We start from the raw sequence: 20405 nt of genomic DNA on the forward strand, positions 1-20405 counted from the left end.
TTCTACTCCTTTCTATTTTTTTTTTTTTTTTTTTTTTTTGAGACTAGGCCTTGCTAAGGTTCCAAGGCTGGCCTCAAACTTGAGGTCTTCCAATTTCAGCTTCCTGAATTTCTAGAACTCTTGGAATGAATAAACATGTACCACCACATCGGGATCTAGTAAAAAATACTGAAAAAATACTAAAGTATAATATTGTTGACTTTTACTGGGAAGGGCTGCCTGAATTACAGAATTCCTAGGCATAGAGTTTCCTGATTTATCCCTGGTTATTTGTAGCCAATATGAACAAAAGGCCTGACTGGGAAATTCAAAGAGCTAGCAGGGTACTGCCATATAAGGGAACTCTTGATAATATTCATAAAATTCAAACTTCCACTCTCAAAAATTAAGAAACACACCAACCCGGACCTAAGGCTTCTCTACGTAGTGAAAAAACACTGGGGAGGTGGTCAAGAGACTGTAGTGATCATCCTCCTTCACAAAGAGGAGAAGAAACATGTCTTTGGAGTCAATCAGTGTGCCATTCTTCCTTACCCAGGAGTCCTTGAAGATTCCTAGATCCCTGTCCAAAGAGTCCTTCATATCCAATTTATAGTAATATTTCCCAGGGAACTCTTTGTTCCCCATGCAGCAAAATAGTTAGATCTATCAGAATTCAAACATGAGCCTAGATGGACATGCTCAAATCTTAAACTTCTCACATCATCAAATAGTTTTATGTTATGATCGGTTACTGCATTTTTGAAGGAAATTTCCACAGTGGAAAGAAGAGAATATTCCAGTCAAAATCATCTTTTAAATTCCTGTTAGATGAGAAGTTATACCTTTGACTGTTTTAGTAGGAGAGATGAGTTAGAAGGCAGAAGTAAAGGGATAATTATGGCTGACGTACATTGCAAGTTTTCCAGAACATCTGCAGCAGAAACAAAAGCCCAATAACAATTAAAACACTGTTAAAAATATGAACACTGTAACAAAATAGGTGGTCATGCCTATTTCTAGCTCATTGGTTTTCATTTTACCTGAGAACTGGAGGTCTGCATTGCCACTAAATCCAAGGAAATTACTACTTGCTTTGGTTTCTACTTAGGTTTACCATGAAAATCTATATACTGCCTCAACTTCACCAACTCATTTTATTTTTGATGCCCATAAAATATTGCTCTGTGCATTCATTATTTTATGTTTGTTCATGTATTTTAATATATTAAATTTAATGCATTTTTATATATTACATTTAATATATTACATGTGAAATATTCAATTACTAAGATATTTTAAGGGAAAATATTTAAATAATCTCCATCACTAACTGCACCTAATTTAAAGTGAGAACATTCTGAACTAATTTATAATTGTCTGACTCATTTAAGTGATTTTGTATCTATTCCCTGAATCACATTTATCATTATAACAGCCTGCATTTATTTATTTTTTTCTTATTTAATCATGGTAATCAGTTTACTAATTGTGATTATAAATACGAATTGACAGGGCATTTCCTTTTTGGATACTAAAGGTTAATAAAGGTAAATATTTCCCACAGAAAATCATTACTGAAGGGCACTATACTGTGTTTCCATAAGTGGGCTGATACTCACCTTGAAAGCAGATGAGCCTGTCTATCAGTCCAGTGATGGTCTGGGCAGGAAGTGCTGGCTTTATAGGCTGAGGCAACTGCACTGACTCACTTCTGTAAGGAGGAAGAGGATATGAATCTTGTGGTGTGAAAGATGTCATAACAGTTTTTAAGGAACCAAACAACCATTCCACTCAAAATATTTCTTGAAACCCTTTTCTCATCATTGTGTACCTCCATCTTCATGAGAAGGGACTATTCCTAGGAGTCTTTTTTTAGTATATTTGCCAGTTAACAGCTCATTTCTCAGAGGTGCCAATCTCATTTTCTAACTAGGAAAAACTATCCCCTGCACCTCAGTGTTTCTGATTTACCATGTAAAATCATACAGGGTTGTATTTATGAATGTCAGCATTCAGCCCAGCAAAACATGCATCCCTCAACCACAGGAGAAAAGAGAAGCTAACTTCTGATAAAGGGAACAGGAAATCATATTCACACAAACACATGCACACACAGTTGATTACTAATTACATAAAGTATTTCTTCACTTTGTTAGAAATAGCTTGATCTTCTTCATAGCTCACATGGTGTGCTAGTTTTCACTAAAGACTAAACTTACTTTGTCAATAGACCTCCCAAGTCCTGCAAAGGAAACAAGAAAGGCTTAGATTTTTTTAAGAAATAGGATGGTATTTTGTTTTTTGTAAAGTTCAGGTAAGTATCAAATATCGTCACAGCAACCCTTTTTATAAATTCATTTTCATCTCTCAGGACAATACTGGTAACACATATTTGAAGAAACTGAATTCTTCAAGAATTCAACACCCAGAGGGTGAGAAAAGAGTGAGAAGGAAGGACATGGGTAGCACATAGCAGACAATGTCTCTAATGAGGGCATTTCAAACCCACAATTTCAAAACAGAAGTAAGGAACCATTAGCTTTTCCAAAATTTCTTCATATTGTCCAGTGGCAGGCAAAAATAGAATGTTGATGAATAAGTGGTTATTTTCTGATTCTTAGAGAAGTAAGTTTCAAAACAACAGTTTAAGAAGAAAACATTTCCTAGGACAGCTACTCACAAAATTCCATAAATTTTGCTTATTTGTAGTCAGAATAGAAGTTAAACTTTACCTAGATTATATCCAAAGAGGAAAGAACCTCATCATTGATGCAGGAGATGTGAAAATTTAGATGTGGCACTAAGTAATGTGGTCAAAATTGAGAATCTAGGATCATGTAAAACACTTTCACCTGCATCTCAGTGCTCACCTGGAGAAGCTCAATATAGGGTTTATGGGACATTTTCACTAGCTTCTTATGTATTTCTCTTAGGTGTGTCTTCTTTTGAACCATTTTGGCTTTGCTTTTTTTGAGATGCTCAAAAATTAATTTCCTTTCCTTTTTAAGACTCTGTATGTAGTTTTTCTTCCTCATGAAGAATGGGACACAGTTACTTATACTCAGCCCTCATCAGCTCTTCCCATAGATACATGTACCACTGTAGGGATAGGTTGTCTAGATCACCTTTCAGCAAGATTTTATCCTTCTCCACTTAAACCTCTCTCTTTGGCCAGTACATTTTATCAGTATGTTACATACACCATAAATTCATATCTACCCATTTCTCAGAAATTGCAATTTTATTCCTCTTTAATCTTGATTCTTTTTCTATTCTTTATAATGATGGAAGGAACCAAGCCATCCTTTTATCTGCATTTATCAACTTTTATCTGCTTCATGAGTGTGTAAAATATCTAAAGAAAAAGTTTTGACTGATAATTTATCCTCCCACATATAAAAGCCTCTATGCAAGCAATTAGAATTTATAGTTGAGTCACACATCATTATATGCAATAGTCTCATCTCTGTTTATTAAATTAATTTTAATCTCAAACCTCCCTACAACACTGCTTGGTCATTTATTTGACCAATATAGTTGAATGTTACTTTCAAGATTAGAAAAGCTATGCCTAATATTCTTACACCATGATGTTAAAGTGACTAGAGATAACTTTTTTGTTTGTATGTCTCAAGCTGAGTGTTAGGGAAATAGACTTATACTTACCAACAATAGGCTGATTATTTTTGTCTCTTCATTTAGATTTTTCTGATTTACTTGGATATTTTCCCATAATGATATTATTTGCTTTAGCAGCTTCTCCTTTGTATCTATGTGTACATGTACATTATATATATATATATATATATATATATATATATATATATATATAATTAAAACACTTGAGAAACAAATATATTTGTTTCCATCTCACAATGATAGAATCAATGAATAAGATATAAGTACTTTAGTAGGAAGAAAAATTATAATGAGCACTATTAAGGTTTATTTCAAATGTAAAAAAAAAAAAAAACCTTGAGATAATGTACTAAATTGTTCAGAAGGTTGTTTTCTTAGTGCCTGCTGGAATACTACAGGATTTTCTTTAGCCATCCGGAGTTCCTGCCTTCGTCCCAGTGCCAGTGAAGACGAAGGTGGAAGAATTTCCAGTGTTGCTGAGAACCCGACAAAACTTCGGCTGAGAAACGGAGGAGACTTCGGAGCTGTTGCTGTTTCTGCTGCTACAGCTTAGGCTAGCTGCCTGCAGAACTTACCTGGACTGTGATTTAAGCTAGCTGCCTGCAGAACTTACCTGGACTGTGATTTACCTGGACTGTGAGTTAATCTATTGAGACACTGCTTTACCTGGACTGAGATAACAAACTGTAATCTACAACAAATTGTAACTCGGTATCTTTGCTAACGGTGTCATTGCTGGTATAATTTTTCCAAGGGCTTCTTGCATGGAGCCATCAACTGGCTTGGTATTGTGACATTTTGTATCCTCCCCTTCTGCTTGTAGCAGATTATATATGGTGTTTCTGTAAAAACCACTGTGGTCGTTATTTAAATCAAACAAAAGGGGGAAATGTTAGAGTCTGTAAACAAGTCAGGATGGCTCCTGGCATTTTGCCAGAGAAATGTTAGAGTCTGTAAACAAGTCTGGATGGTGCCTGGCAAAATGCCAGAGGGAGTGGTTTGTGAAGTAACACCAGCAAGCCATTAAGTGTGGAGATTCCTTATTGGTTGACTGATGTATCTAGTTTATGCTAATTAGATAAGCTGTGTGGAATGTATAAATACCGCTCCTGTCCTGCAATAAATGGCTTCCACTCCTGCTGTATCAATCTACACAAGTTGCTCGTCACCCCCCTGGTTATTTTGCTGCAGCCGGACTGTGGCACCACATTTTCAAAGTGTTAGATGAGGAAAGCTCCTCATTTTGGCAGACCTCAAATGCTCACATTTGCTAAATTTCTTCCCTAAAAGAGAAATCAAGGAGATACACGCTTTCAGACACTGGCTTGGGCATCCATTCTTTCCATCTGGAAGATGAAGTGTGGTCACAGTGATTTCTGACACCTGGGACAAAGCATGTCAAGTTCAGGCAAAAATGTTGAGACAGCTGCTGTGCACAGGGGTTCATGTCAAAAATCTCAGTTACTCAGGAGGCTGAGGCTACTTGGAAAGATAAAGAATTTAAGGCCAGACTGGAAAGCTGAGCAAGATGATCTGAAAAAAAAAAATGGTTTGGGGGGCTAATTTCAGACAATGTTAATGCTGCTAAAAACTTAGCCATGAACTTGAGTTTCACCTGGGAACCAGCAAAGCATTCCTCACTTTCTGTTGGAGTGTTTGGGGGTAGAAGAGGGGAGAGACAAAAACCTGCATTGAAGGATGCATTGCATGAGTGTGTGACTATTTAGCTAGTCTACTGTTGGTAAGTATCTTTGGCTCCAAATTTTAGGGTATTATGGGAAGTGATGAAATCAGCAACATTGTGTATAACTTTTAACTATGTAGAAAGTGCTGATAATATATGTTTGTCTCTGCTGGAATACCTAGGCTTTAGGAAATGCTTTCAGTAAGTGAGCCAAAAATTATTTTTTCTTCAATTTATGCTTTCTCTAGCCTTGAGTAAACTTCATTTATTCTACATTTTTGTCAACACATATTATTTATCTTTAAATTTTATTTATTCTTTTCAAGCCCTAGTGATTCAATATGGTTTGAATTTGCAATAATCTAATGGCTCATAAAGGTGAGTACTTTTTCATATTTCACTGACTACATATGTATATTCTGTTTTGTAACATTGTCATTCAAAAAAAAAGTTATCTAGTTTTTTAGCAGGTTCACTTTCTTTATTTAGCAAACTTTATGTATCTGTATTAGTCAGGGCTCTCTAGAGGGACAGAACCAACAGGGTATATATGTTTACTGAAAGGAGATTTATTAGATTGGCTTACAGAACCAGAAGCTGTATTATCCCACAATGGCTGTCTGCAGGCTGGAGAGTTGGAGAAACCAGTAGCTGCTTAGTCTAACATGCTGAAGCTTCAGAACAAGAGGGATCAGTGATGTAGCCCCAATGGGATCAAAGGCCTAGAAACAACCTGATAGTCACTGGTCAGAGTTTATTTTGGAAGAGTGAAGGAGCTAGAGTCTGATGCTCTCAGGATTTTGCAGCAGCAATCTAGAACCCCTCAAGAAGAATCAAGCTAGAGGGCACTGATGCCTCATCTTTCCAACTTTTGTTCCATCCAGGGCCTCAACCTATGGCTGCCCACACTTAGGGTGAATCTCTACTTCAGTTTGCTGTCCCAAATGTCAATCATTCCTAGAAACACTCTCCTTGACATGCCCAGAAGACTTCTAATCTTAAGCATCCTTTAATCCAAACTGACAATTCAAATCAATCAACATAGCATCTATAATGCATATATATATTGTATCTTTTATACATGCTTGTTAAATATATTATTATTTGGGGGGAGGGTCACTGGAAATTGAAACCAGGGATGCTTTATCACTGAGTCACATACCATGTCACTTCTATTTTTTGAGAACATATCCCACTAAGTTTGACAAATTATCATTGACATTGAAAAAAATGTAAATCCACCGATACTTAAAATAGCATAGTCTCTCATGGCATGGTGGCATATACCTATAATCCCAGTGGCTTTCAGGAGGCTGAAACAGGAGCTTGGTGAGTTAATCACAGTAATAATGCCTGTGATTTTTATTTTATCCTTTTGTTTTTTTTATATATTATGATTTTTTAGTAATAAAAATAAATGCTACAAAAGAATAAACCACTCATAAAAAAAGAAACTATTTTAATAAGATGTATATCTCCCATAAAATCACATAAAAAGTTATTTAGGTGTGTGCATTTATAATTTATTTTATTTTATTTTTATTTTTTTAAAGAGTGGGAGAGAGAGAGAGAGAGAGAAATTTTTAATATTTATTTTTTAGTTCTCAGCGGACACAACATCTTTGTTTTTATGTGGTGCCAAGGATCGAACCCGGGCTGCACACATGCCAGGCAATCACGCTACCACTTGAGCCACATTCCCAGCCCCTATAATTAATTTTAAATAAGGCAATATTTTGTCAATGCTATTTGGTCAACTATACATTTATTGAACCAATAAATAAATATTATATATTTATGTATTTAATACAGTATTTGAATAATTTTAGAACACTCACTTACTAAAAATCATGGGCTTTACATACATTATTATAAGACACTCAATTTCTCTGGAAAGCAAATTACGACTATTGAACTATGAAATTAGAGATTATTAAGAAATGATAGCCTCCAATATTATGACAATATGAAGTGAGTACGTTCATATACTATTAGATGTTTTTGTATAACTTTGGGGATTTAAAACAACAACAACAAAACACCTGTGCCTTAAAACCCTTAAAATCTATTTGGCCTTAGCCCAGCAATTCTAGTTCTAGGAAATAAGAATTCACTCGACAGCTTTTAGCAAGTATAAAACCTTAATTCAATAATTCCTCTCCTTGTGTCATGTAAACCATGACATACTCAAAAGAAGAATGTGTGTGTGTGTGTGTATGTGTGTGTGTATATATATAGTTGTTGTTGTTTGTTTTCATCATAGTATTAACCTTCGAGATGCAAATGTATTTTTCCCATTCTTTTGGGAGGTGACATACATGGCAGCTGACCACCTTTACGCCAGATTGCTTCTCATGTCTCTAGTTGTTGCTCTCAGCAAACTGAACATGCAGCCATGCTATGTGACCCATGCCTCTAATGACACATATCAGAAAAATAGCATTGATGGCATGTATGATTTTAGTAAAAGGCTAACTATTTCCTCTTTATGTGTTCTCATTTTAAGTTTGATGTCCATGGGCTAATGAAAAAGTAAAAAAAAATATGTGTAAGTATGTTCAATTACATAATGACTCCAGTACAAGGTTTATATCTTACTCCTTGAGGAGACAATAGGGAAAACATCACTGAAATGAGGCCCACTTCCCTTTCATGATTGTGGAAAATTTCTCCTGAGAAAACATCATTTAAAATAGTCTGAACATTAGAAGAAATGTATGTATACTTATTTTCCTACATGTGACCTTCTATTTGAGTATTGTGGGTAAATGAGCCCCAACTATCCCTCTCTACAATATAGAGTGATATATTTACAGAATAAATGCATGTGGTGATACATGTTTAGAACATAATATTTGTTCTGTTTTTATATTGTGGCTAAGCCAGTCATTTTCCAATTTTGGGGAAAGCTTTGTAAATGTAATTATGTAAGATGCCCCAATAGCTTCAGGAGCAATCTTGCTTATGGTACTGGCCAGTTTTCCTTGATGGAAAAACTGAAGAGGTAGCCAATATCACAAGCTGGTTGCTGAGTGCTAGAGTTCTTCAGTTGCCACAGTCCGGCTGCAGCAAAATAAGCGGGGGGTGACGAACAACTTGTGTAGATTGATACAGCAGGAGTAGGAGCCATTTATTGTAGGACAGGAGTGGTATTTATACATTCCACACAGCTTATCTAATTAACATAAACTAGATACAGCAGTCAACCAATAAGGAATCTCCACACTTAATGGCTCGCTGGCATTACTTCACAAACCACTCCCTCTGGCAAAATGCCAGGCGCCATCCAGACTTGTTTACAGACTCTAACATTCAGTCATCAGTGGCCTCTAGATAGTGCAGCAGGCCAGTGACTTGTAGTGAATGCACATCAGCAAAATCCCCAGAAAGTTATGCTATTGCCACAGTACTCTGACACTCATTTAAGATTGTGAATCAATGGAGAAGCAAGCGGAACATACTGAGTAAGAAGGGGAAGGATGTGGGCTGTTGGGTACTTAGTTAACAAAAAAGAATACAACAAGTACAAAAAAAATGACAAGCAATACGAAGTAGGATGAATTTTGAGTTTTTGACACATCTAGATAACAATTTTGGTCTTAATATAATAATGATAGATCAAAGCACCAGGTATGGTGACTTCAGGACTAAGAAAATACACATATTCACATGAAAGAAAAAGCAGCAAGGGAGACTAAGAAGGCCAAGTCAGGAAAATGGCATTTATGGTATTTAAAGTAGAGCAAAGTCTGATGAATAAAACACAATCAATATGTAAAATTTTCTTTAAAAATTTATTAAAATTCTACTTTATCTAGGCACCTCCAACTGCTTCTCCATGGGCAGGGCAGCAGCACTCTAAGCCACTAGGGAAAAAGGTGAGCCCAAGCTGCACCCTGGCTGTAGGATAATGCAGGGCTCATCATCACTACTGCATTTACTTCATTGGCAAGAGGTTGAGGAACCCCAACTTCAAGAGCACACTTTGGGAAGGAAGAGAAAAGCAGAAATTTGCAAAGGAGAGAGGGGGTTTTCCAAATTACAGGATCTTAAAAAAGCTGAAGCTATTCAGAGATTCTTCCTTGAAGAAATAGAGCTTAGTAAAGAGTTACTAGATCAAGGCAAACTTGAGAAAGCTGTGGACCATCTGACAAATCCAATTACTCTGTGTGGACAGCCAAAGAAGTTGCTGCCTGTGTTAACAGCAAACTCTTCCACCACAGGTGTTCCAGATGTTTGAATTAAGATCCCAATGACTAGTCAGAGAATTTTAAGTGCTAGGGCTTTGTTAAGGATTATGTGGAAAGATAAACAAATGTTGACATCATAAAATCTCAAAAAGATTTTTTTAAATTCGTAACATTTAAATATCTTAAATTGAAAGTTAAGCAACTCTGAGGGAATAAGGACAAATATGTGTGTTATAGAAGGTCCTACACTGACACCTGTCAAAGTTAATGTTTACCTTGCATAGATCCATTTGTTTATGTTTCCCAGTGAAAATGTATTTTGATAGATTAAGGATATGAAAAATAACAACACCCAAGGAAAAAAGAGGACAATGGATCCCGAAGAGAGGAGTAAAATACTGAGCCTGGGCTCTGGACTTTCACCCTTTCCCAATGAGGATGGGTCCTGGAGGGAGAGAGCAGTCAGTGAGCACTGGATAACAATGAGTTGCAGAGGAAAATATGAAATAGTGAGCTCCAGGCTCTAAATTTTCATCTCATCCTGGTAACAATGGATTTCAGACTTTTATAAGTGTTTTCCTGACTGTCCAAACTGAGAGGTTCTGTTTTAAGTTTCTAATGATTAAGTCACCCTCAGTGTAATCTATAAAACATAGACTCCTCTTGTTCCCAGTGTCCATTTTCCACCCTCAAAATGTGCACCTCCAATGCCTGACTGATTGACTACACAAAATGATAAACAGAATCACTGCCCATGATGTCTGCTTCCATTTCAGTTATTTTTACAATTATTATTACAATTTAAAAATGCACCAAGAGTTGGTAAATTAGGGGTTTAGTTTATTAGTAAGACATACAATTGAACTGTACATACAACATAACTTAGGTTAAAAATACCCAGTTCTTAGTTTGAAGATAGGAAGAAAAATAAAATTATAGGAGATAGCTGAGGAATGCACATTTTTTGTTGTTTCTTTTTATTATTTATTCTAATTTGTTATATATGACAGCAGAATGCATTATAATATTAAACATATATAGCAAAAATTTTCATATCCGGTTGTATACAAAGTATATTCATACCATTCATGTCTTCATACATGTAGTTAGAGTAAGGATGTCCAACTCCTTCCACCATTTTTTATATCTGCATGACCCCTCCCTTCCCCTGCTACCCATTTGCCCTATCCAGAGTTCATATAATTCTTTCATACTCCACCCAGCCCCACTATGAATCAGCCTCCTTGTATCAAAAAAAAAAAAAAAACATTTGTCATTTTTTTATTGGCTGGCTTCACTTATTCTCCAACTCCATCCATTTACCTGCAAATGCCATAATTTTATTCTCTTTTATTGCTGAGTAATATTCCATTGTGTATTCCACAATTTCTTTTTCCATTTATTTTCTGAAGTGCATCTAGGTTGGTTCCACAGTTTAGCTATTGTGAATTGTAAAAATAGAAAAAAGTTAAGAAAATGTATTGAATATTAATTATATATTTTATAATAACTGGAAGGAATTTGAATGTTGCCAACACACAGAAATGCTTATATTTGACAAGATTTAAATCGCACATTATATACATATCTCAAATTACAATACTCTACCCATAAAAATGTAGAAATATTATGTCAGTTAAAAAAGGAATTTGGAAAAGAAAGAATTTTGGGGATGTACAAAACCTCAAATGTTCTGGTACTTTTTCCCACCCTTCTAATTCAAGGGTTTTTTCTGACTCTTGAAGACATTCCTACCTTGGAATTCCCACCCACCATGCCTTAACCATCTTTTAAGTCTATCTTCAAATTCTTACTCTGATTTAAATTTATATTTGTTATATGTATTCCCTTAGCTTTCCCCTATTTTTATTAAAAAAACCTAATCCCTACACTTGCATATCTAATGCCTTGTTTCCTGATAAGACTTTACTATAGCTTTAATGAGGTAGACTTGCTTCTCAGTACCAAGAAATTTGCAACAAATAAGCAATAAAAAATTTAGCTAATACATTTAAAATCATTATTTACAATTTTTAGAACATATTTACTAATTGAAAATCAGAGTGTAAAATCATAGTAGCAATGATCACAAGTTAAAGTAATATATATATATATATATATATATATATATATATATATAGAGAGAGAGAGAGAGAGAGAGAGAGAGAGAGAGAGAGAGAGAATATTATTTAGCTTGATTTCAGGGAAGATCATATAAATCTTAGACCACAAGCATTTTATTCCCACTCGAAGTATTAAACAGAAATTATAAAAGGCCTTCATTTTCTGGACTAAGCTTGTGTACTAAGACCCCAGGGACCAGGATAAAAGTGAAAATTGAGGGCCTAGGTAAGTAGCTCCATGCTGGAAGGTGTCACTCCCTGAATTAGCTCTCCAACAGAGCAAATCAAAAACAAAATGGAGTCTCATGAAGGTGAGACTAAACTGCCTAATCTGATTTTGGTAGAAATACGGATTACAGAAATTGGGCTCCATGACATAAGCCTGTAATCCAGTGCCTCTGGAGGCTCAGGCAGAAGGACTACAAGTTCAAGGGCAGGTTCCGCAATTTAGTGAGGCCCTAAGCAAACTCTTCAGACCCTGTCTCAAAATAAATATTACAAAGAATAGGGATATGGCTCAGTGATTAAGTATCACCATGCTCAATCCTTGGTCCCATCTACCCTTCTTAAAAAGATTATGAGAAAAAGGCCAAATTTTCCTACACAGGCTAATTTCATGGGAAGGATAATGAAACTTCCTCTGTCTTAATCTTTACACAAAATCATGTAATCTTAAAGTAATTGAATATTAAACAATATTTTTTCTATCACTCCATCTCTCTGTCCCCATCTTACAAGGTAGATAAATTCAAATAAATCCAAATGCTTTTTGTTTCTGCTTTCTTTGTCCTTTTTCTATCCAAAATACCAAACTCCTTTGCTCAAACCTTCAGAATACTTATTCTATGTTTTATGGAATGAAGTATTTGATTACTAAATTAGATTGCTGTAATTTTGGCTTTTAATATTAGTTTGCAACTTATGTACGACTTCTACTAATTGACTGTTATTTCCAATTGCTGACTAAATATTATTTACTATTTTTTTTAATTAATTAAAGGGCTGGAGAAAATACTCAGGACCTTATGCATATAGGACCATTGCTCTATTACTGAGCTACATCTCCAGCCCTTTAATTTAAGTATTATTATTAACTTATGGTAAGATTCATTAGTTTACAACTTTTCAACAGCAGATCTAGATACCATTCTTTGCTGAGGGGGCTGTCCAATACCTTGTGGCATGTTCACCATAATCTCTGGTCTCTACTCATTAGATACCAGTGGAGAACACCATAGTATAACAATCACAAATAGTTCAGACATCTACAAATGTTCCCTAGAAAAAGACATATCATTCCATTTAAAATAGTTGTATTGAGAAAAAAATATAAACATGAGACATTTATAAGGTCTTAAAAAAAGTTTAGACATGTGACCTGGTTCTTCAAATCTAGATGAACAGATATGGCAGTAACACATAAGATAGTCTGTTAGTTTGCTTACAATATAAAATCATCAGTATAAGCTTTGCTTACATGAAATAAGCATACATAATTGTCAACGGAAAATAATAAACATTATTTACTTACTGCTTAGCAACACATTTTCTAGGAAAAAACAATTTGTTGATACATAGTATGTAGAATTACAATAAGTATTGAAGAAAAAGATGTTGGGGTAAGTAATGGCCTCTAGAGTTTGTTTTTACTAGACTTTCCAAGGATGTCAGTAAAGATATGTCATAAATTATGTCAGATTGCTCTGAACTTCTATTGAAACAGTGCTTCCTTCACTCCATAGAGGAATCTTCCCTGACTGGTGAGGTAAGTCACACTTGTAATCCCATCAACCCAGGAGGCTGAGACAGGAGGATCACAAGTGTGAGGCCAGCATCAGCAATTTAGGGAGAGATTATCACAAAATACAAAATATTAAAGACTGGGGATGTAGCTCAGCGGTAACCATACTGAGTTCATTCCCCAGTACCATAAAACAAGGAAAAACTTCATTGAAGTACTGAACTTTTCCAGGTCTCAAAAAACAAAGTGGATCTTCAAAGAACAGGCCTATAAAAACAATAAGAATTCTTCTTTATAATCCTCTTCTAACCCTTTGCCCACTGCCTCCTTTCAATTATTTTGTTTGTTTGATGGTTTTTTTTTTTGTTGTTGTTTGTTTGTTTTTTTGTTTTTGTTTTTGTTTTTTTGGTACTGGGGACTATATCCAGGGACATTTTTACCCCTGAGCTACATCCCCAGATGTTTGTATTTTTCTTTCTGAAATAGAGTCTCACAAAATTGCTGAGGACCTCTCTAAATTGCCAAGGCTGTCCTCAAAAGCTGTGATCCTCCTGTCTCAGCCTTGAGTCAATAAGATTACAGGTATGCACCACTGGGAGTAGTTTCTTTTTTTTTTCTTAATAGAATTACAATAATGTAAAGTTACTTATGGGGGTTTCCCAAATGTTTTTGGAAATGGATTAGAGATTCAGGAAGAAGATGAAGAATATCCAAGTGGACTTGGGTAAGGGAACACATGAGTGAACAATTGATCTTTCTTCAAGATTAAATTGAAGGCGCTGGGAGCAGTGGTGTGTGCCTATAATCCCAGATGCTAAGGAGGCTGAAGCAGGAGAATTGCAATTTCAAAGTCAGCCCAAGCAATTTAGCATGACTCAGTATAAAAATAAAAAATAAAAATAAAAAAGGCTGGGAATGTAGATCAGTGGTTAACTGTCTCTGGGTTCAATTCCTGGTACAAAAAAAATTATGATAATAATAATTGAAAAAAAAAAGTATCATTGATCTCTTTTTCATATTACATTTCCCTCCAGTTCTACTTCTCTCTAAATTTTCTTTCTCTTTTTCAAAATTTATCAATTAAGGAAATGCTGAAATTAAACTCCCAACTTAAACCAAAGACATCCTTATAAATTTCTGAGTTCTCAATTGAAAGATTTTGAGGTCTCAAAATATTATATGCATTAGGTGACTGGCCTCAACCTTCTTTTTCCCCCTCAACCTTTACAAGTAATGATCAGAAAATTTGAAAATGGAAAGTAAATCTCATACATTAAAAAAATTTGACATTTATATGTTCTCAAATTTTTATTTGTTCACTATAGTTGTATATAGTTAAATGCTTTTTAAAATGTATATTCTGTTAACTAAAATAAGTACATGTTCACTGATTTGAACTTGTCTTCAACAGTCCAATCAAAATACAGCCACTTGCACAAATGTTCCTTCCCACTAAACAAAAACCAAATAGTTTATTTGACCTTTTGAGAAACTCCAGAGAATGGCCAATCACCTAAACATGCCAGTATTCACCGACACAGTAAGAGAATATTCTGCATGTTAATCCTTACAAGGAAAGCAAGATGCTACTAACCATTCTGTTTTGTCTTATGCCCTTCCCCAGCTTCTGTTCAAACTACCTTATAAATATCAATTTCTCTGCCAAAACTGGTATAATGTCTGTCTATTTCTGTTTTCTTTTTGTGTATATCTATTTGTAATTTTTATTTATTTTTTATTTCTATATGACAGTGGACTACATTACAATTCTTTTTTTCACATATAGAGCACAATTTTTCATATCTCTGGTTGTATACTAAGTATATTCAGACAAATTTGTGTCTTCACACATGTACTTTGGATAACAATGTCCATCACATTCCACCATCATTTTTAATCCCATGCCCCCTCCCTTCACTTTCCACCCATCTTCCCTATCTAGAGTTCCTCTATTCCTCTTATGCTCCCCCTCCCTACCCCACTATGAATCAGCTTCCCTATATCAGAGAAAACATTCGGCATTTGGGTTTTTGAGATTGGCTGACTTCACTTACTATTATCTTCTCTAACTCCATCCATTTACCTGCAAATGCCATATATATTTTTTTTTATTGCTGAGTAATATACCATTGTCTATATATGCCACATTTTTATCATTTTATCTACTGAAGAGCATCTGGGTTGGATCCACAGTTTAGCTATTTTGAATTGTGCTGCTATAAATATTGATGTGGCTGTGTACCTGGGGTATGCTGTTTTTAAGTCATTTGGGTATAGACCAAGGAGTGGGATAGCTGGGTCAAAAGGTTGTTCCATTCCCAGTTTTCAAAGAATTCTCTATACTGCTTTCCATATTGCCTGCACCAATATACAGGCCCACCTGCAGTGTATGAGTGTACATTTTCCCCCACATCCTCTCCAGCATTTATTGTTGTTTGTCTTCATAATAGCTGTCATTCTGACTAGAGCGAGATGAAATGTTAGCATAGTTGTGATTTACATTTTTCTAATTGCTAGAGATGATGAACATTTTTTCATATATTTGTTAATTGATTGTATAGCATCTTCTGAGAAGTGTCTGTTCAGGTCCTTGGCCCATTTATTGATTGGGTTATTTGTTTTTTTCATGCTTAGCTTTTAGAGTTCTTTATACACCCTAAAGATTAGTACTCTATCTGATGTGTAAGGGGTAAAAGTTTGTTCCCCCAAGATGTAAGCTCTGTATTAACCTCAAAGATTGTTTCTTTTGCTAAGATGAAACTTTTTAGTTTGAGTCCATCCCATTTATTGTTTATTGATTTTAACTCTTGTGCCAAAGGAGCCTTATTAAGAAAGTTGGGACCTAATCCCACATGATGGAGCTTAGTTCCTACTTTTTTCTTGTATTAGAGACAGTGTCTCTGGGGGTTTTTTAAATTCATTTTAAAAAAATAACAGCAGAATGCATTACAATTCTTATTACGCATATACAGCACAATGTTTCATATCTCTGGTTGTATATAAAGTGTGTTGACACCAATTTGTGCCTTCATACATGTACTTTGGATAATGATGTCTCTGGTTTTATTCCTAGGTCCTTGATCCATTTTGAGTTGAGTTTTGTGCATGGTGAGAGATAGGGGTTTAATTTCATTTTGTTGCATATGGATTTCCAGTTTTCCCAGCACCATTTGTTGAAGATTTTTTTCTTCTCTCCAATGTATGTTTTTGGCACCTTTGTCTAATATAAGATAATTGTAGTTGTGTGGATTAGTCTCTGTGTCCTCTATAATGTACCATTGGTCTACCAGTCTGTTTTGGTGCCAATACCATGCTGTTTTTGTTACTATTGCTCTATAATATAGTTTAAGGTCTGGTACAGTGATGCCACCAGCTTCACTCTTCCTGCTAAGAATTGTTTTAGCTATTCTGGGTTTCTTATTTTTCCAGATGAATTTCATAATTGCTTTTTCTCTTTTTATGAGGAATGTCATTGGGATTTTGATGGAAATTTTATTAAATATGTATAGTGCTTTTGGTAGTATGATCATTTTGATAATATTAATTCTGCCTATTCAAGAGCAAGGTAGATCTTTCCATCTTCTAAGGTCTTCTTTGATTTCTTTTTTAGGGTTCTGTAATTTTCATTATAAAGATCTTTCAACTCTTTCATTAAGTTGATTCCCAAGTATCTTATTTTCAGATGAGATGATATTCATGTGTTGCAAATGAAAGTCTATCAATGAATCAAAAAAGTTAATTAAATACAAAATTATTTATTTCAAAAATTATATTAAAAAAGAGAAATACAAAATGAAACAAAAGTAGTTCTCAAATTAGACAATCCCCAGAAATAAGACAAATTCAGGGAACCCCAGCCCAGGATTTGATCTAACAGCATCTATAGAATATGGAAGTGAGGTCTAGAGACAATTTAACTGGATAATGGGTTACATAGCCTTCTGTGATTAATGGAAGCCCAGATGCTGTGGTTACACTCCATAATAACTTAGTCTGAGAGTCTTTTTTTTTTTTTTAATCCTGAAATTTGAGCCACTCTCAAGCCAAAGGTATTACCAGCATGCACCACAGCCCCAGTGTTGGTATGTTAGGCTTAGTTTGGAAGCTCAGTCCAAATAAATATCCTCCCATGAATTTTATTTAACAGACATATCCAGATATATAAGAAAAGAGAGAGAGAGAGAGAGAGAGAGAGAGAGAGAGAGAGAGAGAAATGAAGAAATTGGATCCCAGTTACATGAACAACCAGTAGTTTAGATGGAAGGCAAAATAACATTTTCTGATTTGAAAGTAGTACACTTTCCATCATATAATGGCATTGACACATAATCCTGAATCATTGGTCACTAGCAATGAATCAAAGTGAACATGACAGCAAAGCAATGGGAAGATGTCCCCTCCAAGTTCACAGTATCCTCAGTAATAGTTGGGGCAATAAACTGGATACTGCTGGTAACATTGAGGGCTCAGGGCAAGCACACCATTCATGCTTTTATCATTCCTTTGTTTAATTTTGCTACATACCCTTTTCTTTTACATACTATGTTTGCCAACACAGTTAGTATCTTGACTATCTGTTTTTCAGTATATCCTTAATATTATGACTTTCTCTGCATTGTATCATCAATGATGTTCTTCTTCCATTCATAACTTACTCTTTTACCATTTCATCTGCTTTGTTAGAACCCAACCCATACATTGTGTACAACCAGAGAAATGAAAATTGTACTGCATTTGTGTACATGAATTGAAGTGCATTCTGCTGTCATGAATAATTAATTAGAATAAATTTTTTAAAAAAAGAACTCAAAACGTGTCATGTTCTCCACATCAATTTTTATTCTTATTTCTATGAAAAAAATATAATTTTGCCCAAAAAAGCAAACGAATAAACAACAAGGAGAGTCTTTCATCATTAATGTAATTGGCAAGGAAATACTCGCCACATCACCAAGGGTGAAAAGCAGAGTTTACTTACTCTTGAACTATACTCACTCCTGGTTTCAACTCAAAGGACCTTCATAATCCTGATTAAAGATTACCTTACTTTCAGCTGGGTACAGTGGGCCACACCTGTAATCCCAGCTAGTCCAGAATCGAAGGCAAGAGGATCAAAAGTCAAAGCCTGCCTCAGCAAAGTAGTAAGACCTCAGCAACTTAGTGAGATCCTGTCCCAAAATAAGAAAGGACAGGAGCTGTGGTCCAGTGTTTAAGAGTTCCTGGGTTAAATCCCTGGAATAAAAACAAAAAAGATTACCTTATTCCACTGAATATAAACACTTGTCTACTTATTTTTTTGTGCCTGTCATTTATATTTTTCTTCTAAATAAATAAAATTCCTGTCATTGTATATTATGAATACCCAGAAACATCTTGCAGCTTCGTGTGCCATAAGGATAAGTTTGAACCAATAGTTTGGAAAACACCATGCTCTGGAAAAACACCAAGCCATTTCAAGGCAGTGCCCTTGTGTTTTTCATCTTTCCTACTGGATGGCACATGGCAACAAATTGCACCTTTTTTACATACACTTTTTTAAGTCCAGTTGTTGAAAATTTTCTGTTTGATTATCTCCTGTATTTAGAGAAACAGGTGAGAAGAAAACACTGTCCTATTCTTTAAAAATTTGCACCTGTGTTAAGGCAGATTGGTCTGTGCCCTAACAGATCCCATAAAAGGCTTTACATTTATCATTCATATTTACTCATGTCATTCAGTATCTTTGAGAAACAAACCCCTAGGTCACATGCTCACATCTGTATTCCAATGACTTGGGGGACTGGTAGTTCAGGCAGATGGAGCAGGTGAGTTCTCTCTGGAAGGCTTGGAAGAGGTCTGAGCCCCCTTTTTTTTCTCTCTTTTTGGGTTTTTTTTTTCAATAATTTAAGGGACAAAAATCAAAACAATTTTGTGTTGTTACCCAGAAAAGACAAAGAACTAAGAAAAATGATGTAATTTGTGATATAATAATAACTATATGTTTAAAGAAGAATAGACTTTATATTAAATATATTGCACACAGAAAACTGAGGCACAGAGAAGTTTTTTGGTTTTGTTTTTGTTTTTGGTTTTAATTTAATCAAATTTATCATTTTTTTTAAAATTTTTTATTGTTGGTTGTTCAAAACATTACATAGTTCTTGATATATCATATTTCACACTTTGATTCAAGTGGGTTATGAACTCCCATTTTTACCCCATATACAGATTGCAGAATCACATCAGTTACACATCCATTGATTTACATATTGCCATACTAGTGTCTGTTGTGTTCTGCTGCCTTTCCTATCCTCTACTATCCCCCCTCCCCTCCCCTACCCTCCCCTCTTCTCTCTCTACCCCCTCTACTGTCATTCATTTCTCCCCCTTGTATTATTTTTCCCTTTCCCCTCACTTCCTCTTGTATGTACTTTTGTATAACCCTGAGGGTCTCCTTCCAATTCCATGCAATTTCCCTTCTCTCTCCCTTTCCCTCTCACCTCTCATCCCTGTTTAATGTTAATCTTCTTCTCATGCTCTTCGTCCCTACTCTGTTCTTAGTTACTCTCCTTATATCAAAGAAGACATTTGGCATTTGTTTTTTAGGGATTGGCTAGCTTCACTTAGAATAATCTGCTCTAATGCCATCCATTTCCCTGAAAATTCAATGATTTTGTCATTTTTTTAATGCAGAGTAATACTCCATTGTGTATAAATGCCACATTTTTTTTTTATCCATTCATCTATTGAAGGGCATCTAGGTTGGTTCCACAGTCTTGCTATTGTGAATTGTGCGGCTATGAACATTGATGTAGCAGTGTCCCTGTGGCATGCTATTTTTAGGTCTTTAGGGAATAGACCGAGAAGGGGAATAGCTGGGTCAAATGGTGGCTCCATTCCCAGCTTTCCAAGAAATCTCCATACTGCTTTCCAAATTGGCTGCACCAATTTGCAGTCACACCAGCAATGTACAAGTATACCCTTTTTCCCACATCCTCACCAGCACTTGTTGTTGTTTGACTTCATAATGGCTGCCAATCTTACTGGAGTGAGATGGTATCTTAGGG

General features: G+C 35.3%; 1 pseudogene; it reads right to left on the reverse strand.

The window, feature by feature from the left end:
* Window positions 1-147: 147 nt before the first annotated feature.
* Window positions 148-20405, reverse strand: part of LOC114080932 (tripartite motif-containing protein 43-like) — a 66356-nt pseudogene continuing 46098 nt past the window's right edge.

Source organism: Marmota flaviventris, chromosome 9, assembly GCF_047511675.1.
Source record: "Marmota flaviventris isolate mMarFla1 chromosome 9, mMarFla1.hap1, whole genome shotgun sequence".
Taxonomy (NCBI): Eukaryota; Metazoa; Chordata; class Mammalia; order Rodentia; family Sciuridae; genus Marmota; species Marmota flaviventris.